The 13,008-nt window shown below is 37.6% G+C and overlaps 1 protein-coding gene across 3 annotated transcripts in view; it reads left to right on the top strand.

Moving 5' to 3' along the window:
* Positions 1-3,667: 3,667 nt before the first annotated feature.
* The window catches only part of LOC126184938 (orphan steroid hormone receptor 2-like), a 125,553-nt gene continuing 116,212 nt past the window's right edge, over positions 3,668-13,008 (top strand). For all 3 annotated transcript variants that reach the window (XM_049927612.1, XM_049927610.1, XM_049927611.1), the window contains exon 1: positions 3,668-3,945. The gene's annotated coding sequence lies outside the window, so the exon portion shown is untranslated. The remainder of the gene's footprint in view (positions 3,946-13,008) is intronic.

The raw sequence follows: 13,008 nt of genomic DNA, 5'->3' as shown, positions 1-13,008 counted from the left end.
GGTCGGCGAAGCCTGGCACGAAGTCGGCTTTCCAAAACATCCCAAAGGTGTTCTGTTGGATTCAGGTCAGGAGTCTGTGCAGGCCTGTCTACTACAGGGATGTTATTGTCTTGTAACCACTGCGCCACAAGCTGTGCATTATGAATAGATGATCGATCGTGTTGAAAGATGCAATCACCATCACCGAATTTCTCTTCAACAGTGTAGGCCTCTGCTGTGATATTACCACGCCAGACAACAAATGGTGCAAGCCCTCTCCATGAAAATCATGACCACACCATAACACCACCGCCTCCGAATTTTACTGTTGGCACTACACACGCTGGCAGGTGACGTTCACTGGGCATTCGCCATACCCACACCCTGCCATCGGATCGCCACATTGTGTTTCGTGATTCGTCACTCCACACAACGTTTTTCCTCTGTTCAGTTGTCCAATGTTGATGCTCCTTACACCAAGCGAGGCGTCGTTTGGCATCTACTAGCGTGATGAAACATTGCTAAAAGCCTTGTCTGAAAACTATCTAGAACAAATAGTTAAGAACCCCAGCCACGATGGGGTAACTTTTTGACGAAAACCGGATCGAAAATTGTATCCATGGCAACGAGGCAGTTATAGCAACAATTAATACCAAAACACAAAGGGCAACTAAAACAATTAGAAAGACTTATATGTTTAGCAAATTAGACACGGAAACAATAGTGTTCATACCGCAATGAGGAACTTGAAACTTTTAGCTCAGGACACGAGCATGTAGAGGAACTACAACTCAAGTTTAAAAGAACAGTTAACCATACACTGTGTAGGTATGTACTGAGTAGGACAGCATAATGGGAAAGCTCCCTCATGGTATTCAGTCGCTATAAAAAAACTTCTAAAGTACCATAAACTACCACATGAAAGGTATAAAACAAAGCATAGTGCTATAGAGATGCAAAAACGAACGCATTTGGGCGTCAAGGGAGCAATGTGTGAAGCCTTCAGTGACTATCGTAGCAGAATGATATCAAATACTCTTTCACAAAACCCAAAGAAGTCACTAATGGACGAGACTGGAAGTGAAGCTGAGAGCAGCAAAGCAAAACCAGAAATGCTTAACTCTGTTTTCAAATGTTCAAATGGTTCAAATGACTCTGAGCACTATGGGGTTTAACATCTGTGGTCATCAGTCCCCTAGAACTTAGAACTACTTAAACCTAACTAACCTAAGGACATCACACACATCCATGCCCGAGGCAGGATTCGAACCTGCGACAGTAGCAGTCGCGCAGTTCCAGACTGAGGGCCTAGAACCTCTCGGCCACCGCGGCCGGCCGCAAATGTTCCTTTAGAAAGGGAAACCCTGGAGTATTGCCCCAACTTAATTCTCATACCACTGAAAACATGAGTGAAATAGATATTTGTTTCAGTGACATTGGAAAAACAGCTGAAATCGTTAAAATTGAATAAAACCCCAGGGACTGATAAAATCCCTATCTGATTCTATACCCAATTCGCACCTCAGTTAGCCCCTCTTTTAACTATAATCTATTTTGGAAGCATCTAAGAAAAAATTATACCCAGCATCTGAAAAAAAAAACACATATCACATCTGTCTACAAGAATGGTAGCAGAAGTGATCCACAAATCTACCATACAGTATCCTTGGTATCCATTTGTTGTCTTAGAAATACATTCTGAGCTCAAAAATAATGAGACATCTCGAATAGAACGATCTCCTCCAAGTCAACCAACGTGGATTTCGAAAGCATAGATCATGTGAAACCCTACTCGCTCTTTTCTGACATGCAGCATGATACCTTAGATGGAGAGTCATCAACAGATAAGGAAGTAACTTTGAGTGTACTCCAAAGAAGTGTGCTGAGTTCCTTGTTGTTCATGCTATATATTAATGATCTTGTGGACAGTATTAACAGTAAACTCAGACATTTTGCAGATGATGGAGTTATCTACAAAGAAGTACAGTCTGAACGAAGCTGTACAAATATTCAGTTGAACCTCGATGAAATTTCAAAGTGGTGCAATGACTGATAGCTTGCCTTAAAAGTTCAAAAATGTAAAACTGTGCAGTTCACAAAACGAAAAAAGTATAGTGTCCTATGAATATAATATTAGTGAGTCGTTGTCAGAAACTGTAAACTCCTACAAATACTTAGGTATAACTCTTAGTAGGGACATAAAGTGGAACTGTCACATAGGTTCAGTTGTGGGTAAAGCAGGTACCCCACTTCGATTTATTGGTAGAATACTAGGGAAATACCAGTGAGGTTCTTTACAAATACTTGTGCGACATATTCTAGAAAGTAGCTCATGTGTGTGGGACCCATACCAAATAGATCTAGCAGGGGATATTGAATGTGTACAAAGAAGGGCAGCATGAGGTCACATATTTGTTTGATCTGCAGGAGAATGTCCTAAGATATTGAAGGAACTGAAATGGCAGTCTCTTGAAGATAGATGGAAACTACCCCAAGAAAGTATATTCACAAAGTTTCAAGAATTGAATTTAAATGATGACTATAATATACTACAACCTCCTATGCTCCCATAGGGATAGTGAGGGTAAGATAGATTAATTACAGCAGACACAGAGGCATTTAAATAATCATTTTTCCTGGGCTTCATACGTGAATGGAACGGGGGAAAACGCTAATAACTGGTACAGTGGGGCATACCCTCTGCTGTGTATGGATGTAGATGTCGATGGTGAATCATCCTTGTATGTTAGGTCCTTCTGTCTCTATTTAATGTTTCAATCCAACCACATGCAGCCAAGTGTGATTAGTATCAGCTTCAAATTAGAATGGTCTCATTCACCGCGAATTTGTTATTAAACTCTCTAATAGTGTCAAACTCAAAGAGATAGGGTCAAGCTGGAACACTCCATTAATCGAATGCGACGGTTCCATATGATAACACGAACTTCCGCATAAGACAGCAACTGGTTTGTATTAAAAACAGAGAAAGCCTAAGTTCCAAATATTGCAATTTATCCGAAGCTAATTGTCGGTTTTTGGAGAGTGAAAAATCGTCGAATTTGTCTCTCTGTTATCTATGATGTTAGTAGAAGTTAGTATACTTCCGTTTCAAAAAGCGGATTTGATACTGATATCTCTGTAGTTAATGAAGCTTTTAAGAGAGATTTCACGCTGTTTCTTGACGACTTCCTTCATTTCATCTGGGAGGAAATGGAATTATGAAATCTTAAACTATTTCGCCCTGTATATTATAAACCATCAAATACACATATGCGTAGAACCATACTTTAGCCAAAACATAATCGTGACAGACAACAGCCAAAATGCTTCACAGACGTTTCCGAGACTAGCTAATTTCACAAATATGCCTGTAATATCTCTTGTACTCGTGCAGAGCTGTAGCAAACAAATAAATTCAAAATATATTTTTTCAGTGACCCTGGGTACAAACAATATTATTCTTTTCTGTTGTTTCCTGCACAGTTTGTACTTACGTGGAAAAATTCAAGGTGATTTAGTGATGCCGTCAGTACATTTTGCTTAATTCTTTTTTTCTGTGTCGTTATGCTTCTCTGCAAAGTCGAAAGCAACAGATGTTCAATATATACGAAACATTCGATAAATCGATAGCAGCGTATATTGGCAAATACATATTGAATAATTACTTTCTGTGATGTTGCGGCGAAGGTCGTGAACTTTCACCTTACAGTAGCTAAAATATCAGTAAGTTTTTGCTCCATATAGGAACGGTGTAGATGTTGTTTACAAAATGGGAAACAAATTGTGCTGACGTGTTTATCCGGTCTGTGACAATATGCAGTGCGTGTGCACACTGTTGTTTATGTTTCATTAATGTAAATTGTTGGTAGTCAAGGACAGGCACTAACATAAGAGTTAAACGGCATTGTTTTGGAAAAAGTACGATGGACAGTAAACTGGGGTAAATTTTGAGAATAGCGTGGGCCGGTAAGTGCTTTGTAATATTTTCACGAATATGATATTATGTTTCGTTTACGGGTTGTTTGGAAACATGCGACCTTACTGCTCTGTTAAACACTTTCATAGATAATAGTTCAGTGTCGTGTGATATAATTACAATATTTCCTGTTTTAAGTTGGAAGTGTATAGATAACGTTATTTCACTTCTTAATGTAAGATGACAGACGTGATAAGTGCTTAAACTCCTATTAGTACTGACCGTATATTAAACTGCTGCACTGAAAAATCATACACGGGCCAACCGGAAACAGTACATAGCTCCAAGTTGTATGAACTGTATTGCTAGGAAGAACAGCTAAGATTCTAGCTAGAGTGACGATAATGAAATATATGTACGAGGTAGAGAAGTACATTTTTCGTTGTCGAACATTGTTATATTAAGATGTAAATTGTCATTTTGCGTCTAATCAGTGGCTCGTAAAGTGTTATTAACCAGTAGGAAGTTGATCTTTTGTAATTTTAATCACTTTGCATCGCCAGTACGACGATTGTTCTTATTATTGGTTTGTTTATTTTTCTGTTTACACTCAAGACAAATCACATATCTACTTCAGTTAGTAACAGAAGAAGAAAATGTGCTGTACATATTTGTTGCTGCCAAGTGATTACACCTTCGCATTTAGAAACCAAAAAAGCTTCTTTTCTGTTTCCCATTGCAGCTGGACGTTTCATTGTGATAGACTCTAACTTATAATTAAATTCAAACAGCAGTGTGAACTGTCCATTCAATTGTTTTGTAAATGAACTTTGTTTCTGTGCAGCACACAAATTGTCTATTATTGAATACTTTATGGGAGGTACAGTCACTTGATAGGATGTGTTGTTCACACATCCACTTGGATGATACCTCACGGTTATGGGTGTATATAATGTTGCTGTCTTGTAATCATGGTAATGTTGCTCCTTGAGTGCCTTAATCTACTCATACTCACACTATATTCGTTGAATAAAGGTAATGTAATCTCAGAGTTACAATTGGATGGCACCCACAGTCATTGTAATCATGGTAATGGAATTAGTTAGTGTACACAAATATTTTCTAAGGAAAGTGTGTAACTAAATTAGGTTGCGGGCATGCAGTTCAGTCTAGGTGTGGCTCAGATACTGTATAATGTGAAATGTCTTGGCTGTATGTGACACTCTATCTGGCTTTCAGTTATGTGGGACATTAAATTCTCCTAGCCCAACATCATATATTGGATACAACAGGCTAAGTTGTGATATAACTGTATAAATATATATATATTGTGAGGTAGGTCTGTTTCTATACATTTTGTTGCATATGCAATGCAGGAAGTTACTACACCAAGCAGTGTCAAACAGCACACGTCTGTTAAGTGCTATTGGAAACCACCTCTTGTGCGGTTGTCTTTTTTTTTGTGTGTGTACAGAAAAATAAAGAGATTCTTTCGCTTGCAGACATTACTGACATGAAATTTCATGAGAGAGCATTTAAGTTATATAGCAGAAGACAAATGTTAATTTCCTTCAAGTCATTTAGAGTCATCACATGTTAACTCTGAAAATGCTGTAGTGTTATTAAATTTAAGTTAAACATTGTTTTTATGCATTGAGAAACGTATATTGACAAAGAGTAACTGACTTAGTACATTTATGAATGGCAATAACTACACTACACTGCATTGCTATAATTTTTGTACCTGTCGGTCAGTTTCTCAAATGTAGAGTACTAGTCACAACTCGAATATGTGGACAGAATAGCAAAAGAGGAGATGGGCAATTTAGTTGAAATTTAAAGTTCCACATTCTGGCAGACGTGACTGCCTGCTGTGTCATCCTCTGTCCATGGTGGCAATGAAAGTGGTATGGAGGAGCATATGGACAGCACTCCCCTCTCCCAAACATTGTCAGGTTTCTTGACATTTGAAATGCTGCCAAGAAATCAAGTAACTTCTCAGTTGGCTGCGCAAGGCTCAATACACCCTGTACCTGTCCTTCCACCAAGGAAAATATCTGACTACCAGGAGTTGAATCTAAGTCCTCCATGTCGAGGTTAGCCGCACTTGACCACTCAGCTCCAAGGAGATGGGCAGTGGGGTACTAAAATTTTGTTTTAATCACTTGAAGTATATTTTGCAAGTATGCCTCTTGCATATCTGTGGTAAGCGTATGCAAGTGCAGCTTAAATCTGTGATAGTGAAATTTAAAATATATTAAGGAAAAACAGAGTGCATGAGGATTGTAAAACAGCAAAATTTGTTTGTGTGAGATAGCAAGTAGTATAAATTTCTTAAATTTGCATCTGTATTACCAAATGGTGAGCACAGAAACTTATAAATTACAGAAAAACTTTCTCCGACCATCTCCATACAAGCTGCCTTACATCTTTGCTTCATATGAGGTATGTGCTCCTAGTAGTGATGTCATCAGCTTAATGACTGTCTGCAAGATGAAGTAACCTCTAAATGCTGACTGTTTCCTGAACCACTAATACTGCTGTTTAGTAACAGTAGCCAAGTGCCCTCTAATATCATATCCACTGGCTTTGCTAACTCATATCACATTCCAATCTAACTTCGACCTGAGGGTATCATTATAGTCTTCATTCTAAATATGTGACATAAACTTCTTCATTCCATCACTGATAAAGCTATTTGGTTAATCAGTTTCATGTTCCAAGGATAATTTTCCTATATAAATTGTAATGATTTACAACAAGTCATTTTACATTCCCTTCGCAAAATAATTTGTAAATATGGCTACATGTCGAACATTTAGGGGCCTATAAGGTTTTTAAGAAAAAGTATACAGATGTGAGTTGGTGATTCCTATCAGTCGCCTTGTACACATTACAATAATAGAAATCTTCTACAGAATAGGAGGAGTTGTCAAAGAGAAACTTTTTCAGTTCAGTTTCAAATTTTACTGTGCCGTCTGTCAGACATTTTATTTCATTGGGTAAGTTATCAAAAATTTTAGCTGCAGCATTGTGCACCTCTTTGTGTGGTAATGACAACCGTAACATGGAGTAATGAATGTAGGTTTTCTTTCTGGTATTGTACTTACATACAACATTGTTCCTTTTGAACTGTAGTGGATTATTTACAACAAACTTAATGAGATGATACATATAGGCTGCAGTGAAGGAGTAGTCAGAATGGCCAACATCTTAAACAGATATCTAAACGATGTTTGTGGGTGAGCACCACGTATTACTTTTGCAGTATATTTTTGAGCAGTGAAGACTTTCTTTTTTTAAAGATTAGTTACGCCACATTAATACATATGAGATTATTGAATGAAAATATGCAGAATATGTCATCTTACTGATTTCTCTCTCCTCAAGATTTGCAGTGATTCTGTGTGCAAATGTGGCTGAACTAAGTTGTTTCAGGAGTTCATGAATTCTTCTTTACTGCTATCCTTGATCTCTCTCTCTCTCTCTCTCTCTCTCTCTCTCTCTCTCTCTCTCTGTGTTGTGTGTGTGTGTGTGTGTGTGTGTGTGTGTGTGTGTGTGTGTTTTCCCAGTATTTGATCATTTATTCTGGATTATGATAAAGTTGTTATTGTTGTGGTCTTCAGTCTGAAGGCTGGTTTGATGCTGCTAGCCATGGTTATCTATCCTTTGCAAACCTCTTCATCTCCGAATAAGTAGGGCAAAGTATGGCCTTGTGAATCCCTGCCTCATGTTTCCCTCCAGTACTAAATTAGTGAACTGTTGATGTCTCAGAATTTGCCCTATCAACCAGTTCATTCTTCTAGTAAACCTGTGCCTACAATTTTTTTTCTCTCCAGTGTTTAGTGGAGTAAAATAATGAACTGTTAAAGTTTATACTGTCACCATTTACAGCATGAAAATGAAGTACATTTTCAGTCTAAAAGTTACTTTCCAATTTTATTATTATTATTATTATTATTATTATTATTTTCAGTCTTGCACTTTTTGTTTTAGATAGAAAAATATTTTTTAAAAGGGTAGCTGTTATACTAGGGCATGAGAAGGTTTGTACCAGATCGCAAGTAACGATTGTTATATGAAGAAAAAGAAAGATACCTGGCATGTCAATTTCTAATTCTCATGTTTGCTTTGGCGTAACATTTCTTTTGGCAAAATTATTAATTTTTGATTAAGTTGAATACAAACATATTCTTTCCAGTCAGAAATTGTGATAATAACTTTGAGTCTGAGAGACAAAAGTACAGCATATGCTGCTATTTAGTCCTCGAGGAAGGACTTCATGTCTCAAAATAAAATTTTATGTTCACAGTAGTGTACTTGTAAATGAATTTTATTTTGTTATATGTAATTTTGAGTGCCCATGCCATTAATGAACAAATTGCAAACAAATGTTAATGTATGCAACTGTCAGGGTTAATTGTTTATTTTGAGACTTTTCTAGAACGTAAGTTGTTTATTGTTTGCTAGGAATGAATAGACTCACTGATATCTTGCCTGTTCATTCCTATTGTATTTTCATTACCACAGTAAGAAATCTACACAGGAAGAGTGCAAAACGTTCACTGCTCTAGCCCTGTTGCTGAAATCTTACTTTGTGAGAAGAGAGTAATCTGCTTTAAAATAACATAGTTGACTAATTAAACTTTAATGCCTTCTCACATGTCATGTCACCTTTTTTTTTGGGGGGGGGGGGGCATAGTTGTCAGCTTGCTTGATGTATGTATTTAATGAAGTACCAGTATAGACAAGGTGGTGTAATGAATTGTTTCTGCTTTTATGCGGTTTGTGTTCAAGCTTTTTATTCAGGTAATAAATGCTAAAAAATTAAGTGGATTATTTGGAATAAAAATTAAGAATATTAATTCCTCTATTACTTATTGTTGTGTGTTATGAGACTTCTGTATTAAAGGGAGATGAGCATAGAAAGAAAAGTAATGCAGGTGAATAAGAGAGGTTGCCAGAAATTTTAGAAACTTGTCACATTGTTCTCAATAGTGGTGTGAATTAATTGAGACATGCAATTTGTCAGTTGGATCACAAAAATAGAATGCATTGTTTTGGCTTCTTGCGGAATTTCATGTGTGTATAATGTAGTTGTATGAAAGTAATGCATGATATTTCAATAATGTGCTCCATTTTGTGAGACGAAAAATGTTGTCATTAACAGTGGAAGTCATTTTTATTCCTTTGTGAATGCTATTGATGTTTTCATTATTATTATTATTATTATTATTATTATTGGTATTCATAAAATTTTTTACATATCATCAGTATTTATAAGTAGATTCATCAGTATTATGAGTGTCCTCAGTAGATTTGAGCAAATTCATCACATATTTTGAAGTAGGATAGTAAAAGGTGCTTAAATCGCTTCCTATAGCTTAATTTTGTGGTGAAGGAAGTGTTGACACCTTAATAATAATAATAATAATAATAATAATAATAATAAACTTCCAAGAATGTGTACACTGTTAATTTATTTAACAGCTAAACATTGTGGAATTATGGGTAAGAGACTCAGTTGGTTTCTGCCTTAAGTGAGCAGTAGGTACCGTAGTAAAAGGTTACTTTGCACTATCAGATGAGTTAGCATCCAAGCAGGTATTCCTCAGAGTTCCATACTAAGACTGTCTGTTTAAGTAGTACTGTATGTCAGTATATTTTCAGTGTAAAGATGCTCTATTTGCTGATACAGTCATATCTGTTGTCAGCATCATGTCACAAACTGAATAATAAAGGAAATCATGGCTTAATGCTAATATGGTGATTCCCAGTTGCTGTAAAACTTAATGCATTTAATTCTGTTACAGTAACATTGTACTCCCTTCGAATCTTTGAACAATAATAGAAGTGAGAGACATCAGGTATCGATCACTGAGCATGACTGAGAAGCTGTAGTTGAATTTCTCATATCATGATTCCAGTCAGTTGAAAGTAGCTACCATTATGATCAGAATACTGCCCACTGTCAGCACTCGCGAGGCAAATAAGGTGATTTATTGCACGTAATTTTATTCCTTCTGTCATGTGTAGTAATATTTTGGTGCAACTCAGTTCATACAGGAAGAGTATAGTTTTGCTCAAAAGTGAGTCTCATATCACCTTCCATTTTAAAATCTGACTTTCTAGCATCTATAGCACAGAACATTACGTCTTTATGAGAATTATGGTTGAAAGCAGTGACTTCCATCAAGTGAAGATGAGGGTAATGGGCAATTTTAATATTGTGTACATAATCTTTTCCAATAAAATTTTCTCAATCTACCGGCCGTGTCAGGTGCTTAAAAGACTACAAGATTTTGGCTGAGTATCCCTCAGTTGATGTCAAAGGGTGACTGCTGCTGCTGCTGTCGTAAATAGCTGTGCTAATGCCTGTGACGTCACTAGTGCCTAGTCTATGACTATATGAAGTAATGTTCTTGTTGTTAGATCACCACACCTGTGTCAACCTTCTAGTGGCTGGATCCCAGGCTATGCTCAGCTGCAGACTGCCATATTTATTTAGGATGCTTTCAGAAATTTTTATCTTGATCACATCGTTTATAACTCTCCCCCAGAAACCATATGTCTGTCTAGTAATAGATGTCTCACTGATTCAATGCATCTCTGTTTCCCAAAGCATGTTTCGCTTGCACTTAGTTCTCAGCATATCATAGGGGGAAACATCTTTCGTGCTCTGTATGGCACTGTTATAGTGTGCACAGCCTCTCCAGTATAAAACTGTCCACACCTACATTGTATTTTGTGTATCAGTAGCATTTGTGGCCTACATCATCTTTCATAGGACTCATGAATTGTCAGATTTTGTTACTGAACCACAGTATGGCAAAAATGCCTGCCACTTTGTGGTTTCTTGGGTTGATGGGCAGGGGGCTTCTGCTTACAAGTCAGTCTTCTGTTAAATGGCTTGTGAAATTTATTGGTTGTTGTAGCAATTTTCTTTGAATACTTTCCGTAAGTGGCTCAGTCAAGAAAGGAGCCACATTCTTTCAAATTCTAAGCTGCTGTGACAAAAGCTGAGAGCAGAGGCTTCCATGCTCTCTACAATGGGGATTGCTGGCACCCAGACAATTGCTACAAGGGCTATCCACAAAGTACATTACGTTTTGGAATTAAAAATAAATAAGGTATTGGAATTTTTTTTAAATTATATACAGATGAAAACCACACTTAAATACTACTTTTCTACATAGTTGCCATTTAAATTAAGGCACTTATCGTAGCGATGGACGAGCTTGGAAATTCCTTCGTCGTAAAGTTCGGCCGCCTGCGCCTTCAACCACGTGGTTACCTCTTCTTTTGGGACAGAAAAGGTGTGATTTTTGTGGATTTCCTGGAAAGAGGCACTACAATAAACTCTCAAGGGTATTGCCAAACTCTGCACAACCTCAAAAGAGCAATACAAAACAAGTGCAGGGGAAAGTTGGGCTCAAAGATCTTGCTGATTCACGACAACGCCCGGGCCCACACGGCAAATGCCACTCCTGAAGTTCTCGAATCTTTTAAGTGGGAGTTGTTTCCTCATCCGCCGTACAGTCCCGACCTGGCACCGAGCGACTTCCACTTATTCCCAACAATGAAGAAGTGGTTGACTATGCAGCATTTTGATGATGACGCACAGCTTCAAGAAGTGGTAACCACGTGGTTGAAGGCGCAGGCGGCCGAAGTTTACGATGAAGGGATTTCCAAGCTCATCCATCGCTACGATAAGTGCCTTAATTTAAATAGCAACTATGTAGAAAAGTAGTATTAAAGTGTGGCTTTCATCTGTATATAATAAAAATATTTTCCAATACTTTATTTATTTTTAATTCCAAAACGTAATGTACTTTGTGGATAGCCCTCGTAATTTGTAGTGATCATCCTTGTTCATGTTGTTGGTTATTTAATTATTTCAGTAGCCTGTATTATTTTCTGATTCTGCAGCCAGTTTCGAGGCAAGCACACAGGCTTCTTGAAAATTCGTACATTGGCCACAGTCCAGGACTTACGCCACAAATGGTTGGGTAAAGACATGGCGAACATGGGGATTTTGAGCTGAGGGGTGGTGGAATATGAAAATGGATTAGAGCAGTGCAGAATCAAAGTGCCTTTTACAGGTAAAACCCTAATATTTTTGTCCCCATGAAACACATTTTGTAGACAGCTACACTGTCATACTAAGGGGGCTGTGATCAGCATCTGCACAAATGTTGTGAGCTGTATGGTGACAGGAATGTCAAATACCACTCCTCGCCAATCCCACTTACCACCAAATTTCAAGACATTGTCGTCAGAATGCATATGTTTCTGAAAATAATGCATGTTGTAACATGGCTCTTCTGACAGTCTAAGCCCTCACTGACCTTAGACAACTTCCTCATCCTTGGATATCTCAGTACACACAACATATTGTGGTGTTCTGCTGACACCTGCCTCCTCATCCTCAGACATGTTAGCTTTCTGTTGAAAGGGGGGCAAGACACTACAGCAGAGTCAATATTAGCAACTGACATCTCCTGCTCATCCAGTGCTAGGGACATCACACAGTGCAAAGTTGATAGTGATTTATTTTCTTATGATAACTGCCCGAATGGATCCTCCTCTCTGAAACAGCAATGTCCAATGGAAATACAGTTTTATTCTCTATGTGGAAGCTGGAATCTGTTGTATGTGTGGCTTGAGAAACAGCTCCACACCAAATTATGTCATCTGTTTTTGGGTACAGAAGATGTACTCCTTGTTTTATTTTTCCGATTAAATAAATGTCCTGACAGTTAAAGGCATACAATAATGATTCTGCTATTGAACCTTGGAAAGGATTTTACCAGTCTTAAAAGTTACAGAAACTTTGCTGTTACCAGCTACATAGGAAAGTCTTGAACAGATAGTTAACCAGTCTTTGTATGTGTTCTTGAATGCAGAAACCCCCGACACACTTTAAGTTGGGACTGAGGTGGTATTGCAAGATAGCCAACTACAAAAGTCTTTTCTGTGTGTCATTTATTTATTTGAGTGTTTTTTTGACATGGAAAAAGTTTTTGGCACCACTTGGAGAAACATCATCCTTTGTCAACTTCACAAGGGGGTTTACAAGGAGGTCTGCAGATTTTTATACAGGCTTCATCGAG

The sequence above is a fragment of the Schistocerca cancellata genome, chromosome 4, assembly GCF_023864275.1.
Source record: "Schistocerca cancellata isolate TAMUIC-IGC-003103 chromosome 4, iqSchCanc2.1, whole genome shotgun sequence".
NCBI classification, from domain to species: Eukaryota; Metazoa; Arthropoda; class Insecta; order Orthoptera; family Acrididae; genus Schistocerca; species Schistocerca cancellata.
The sequence above is the reverse complement of the archived record's forward strand: the minus strand, read 5'-3'. Positions and strand labels throughout refer to the sequence as shown.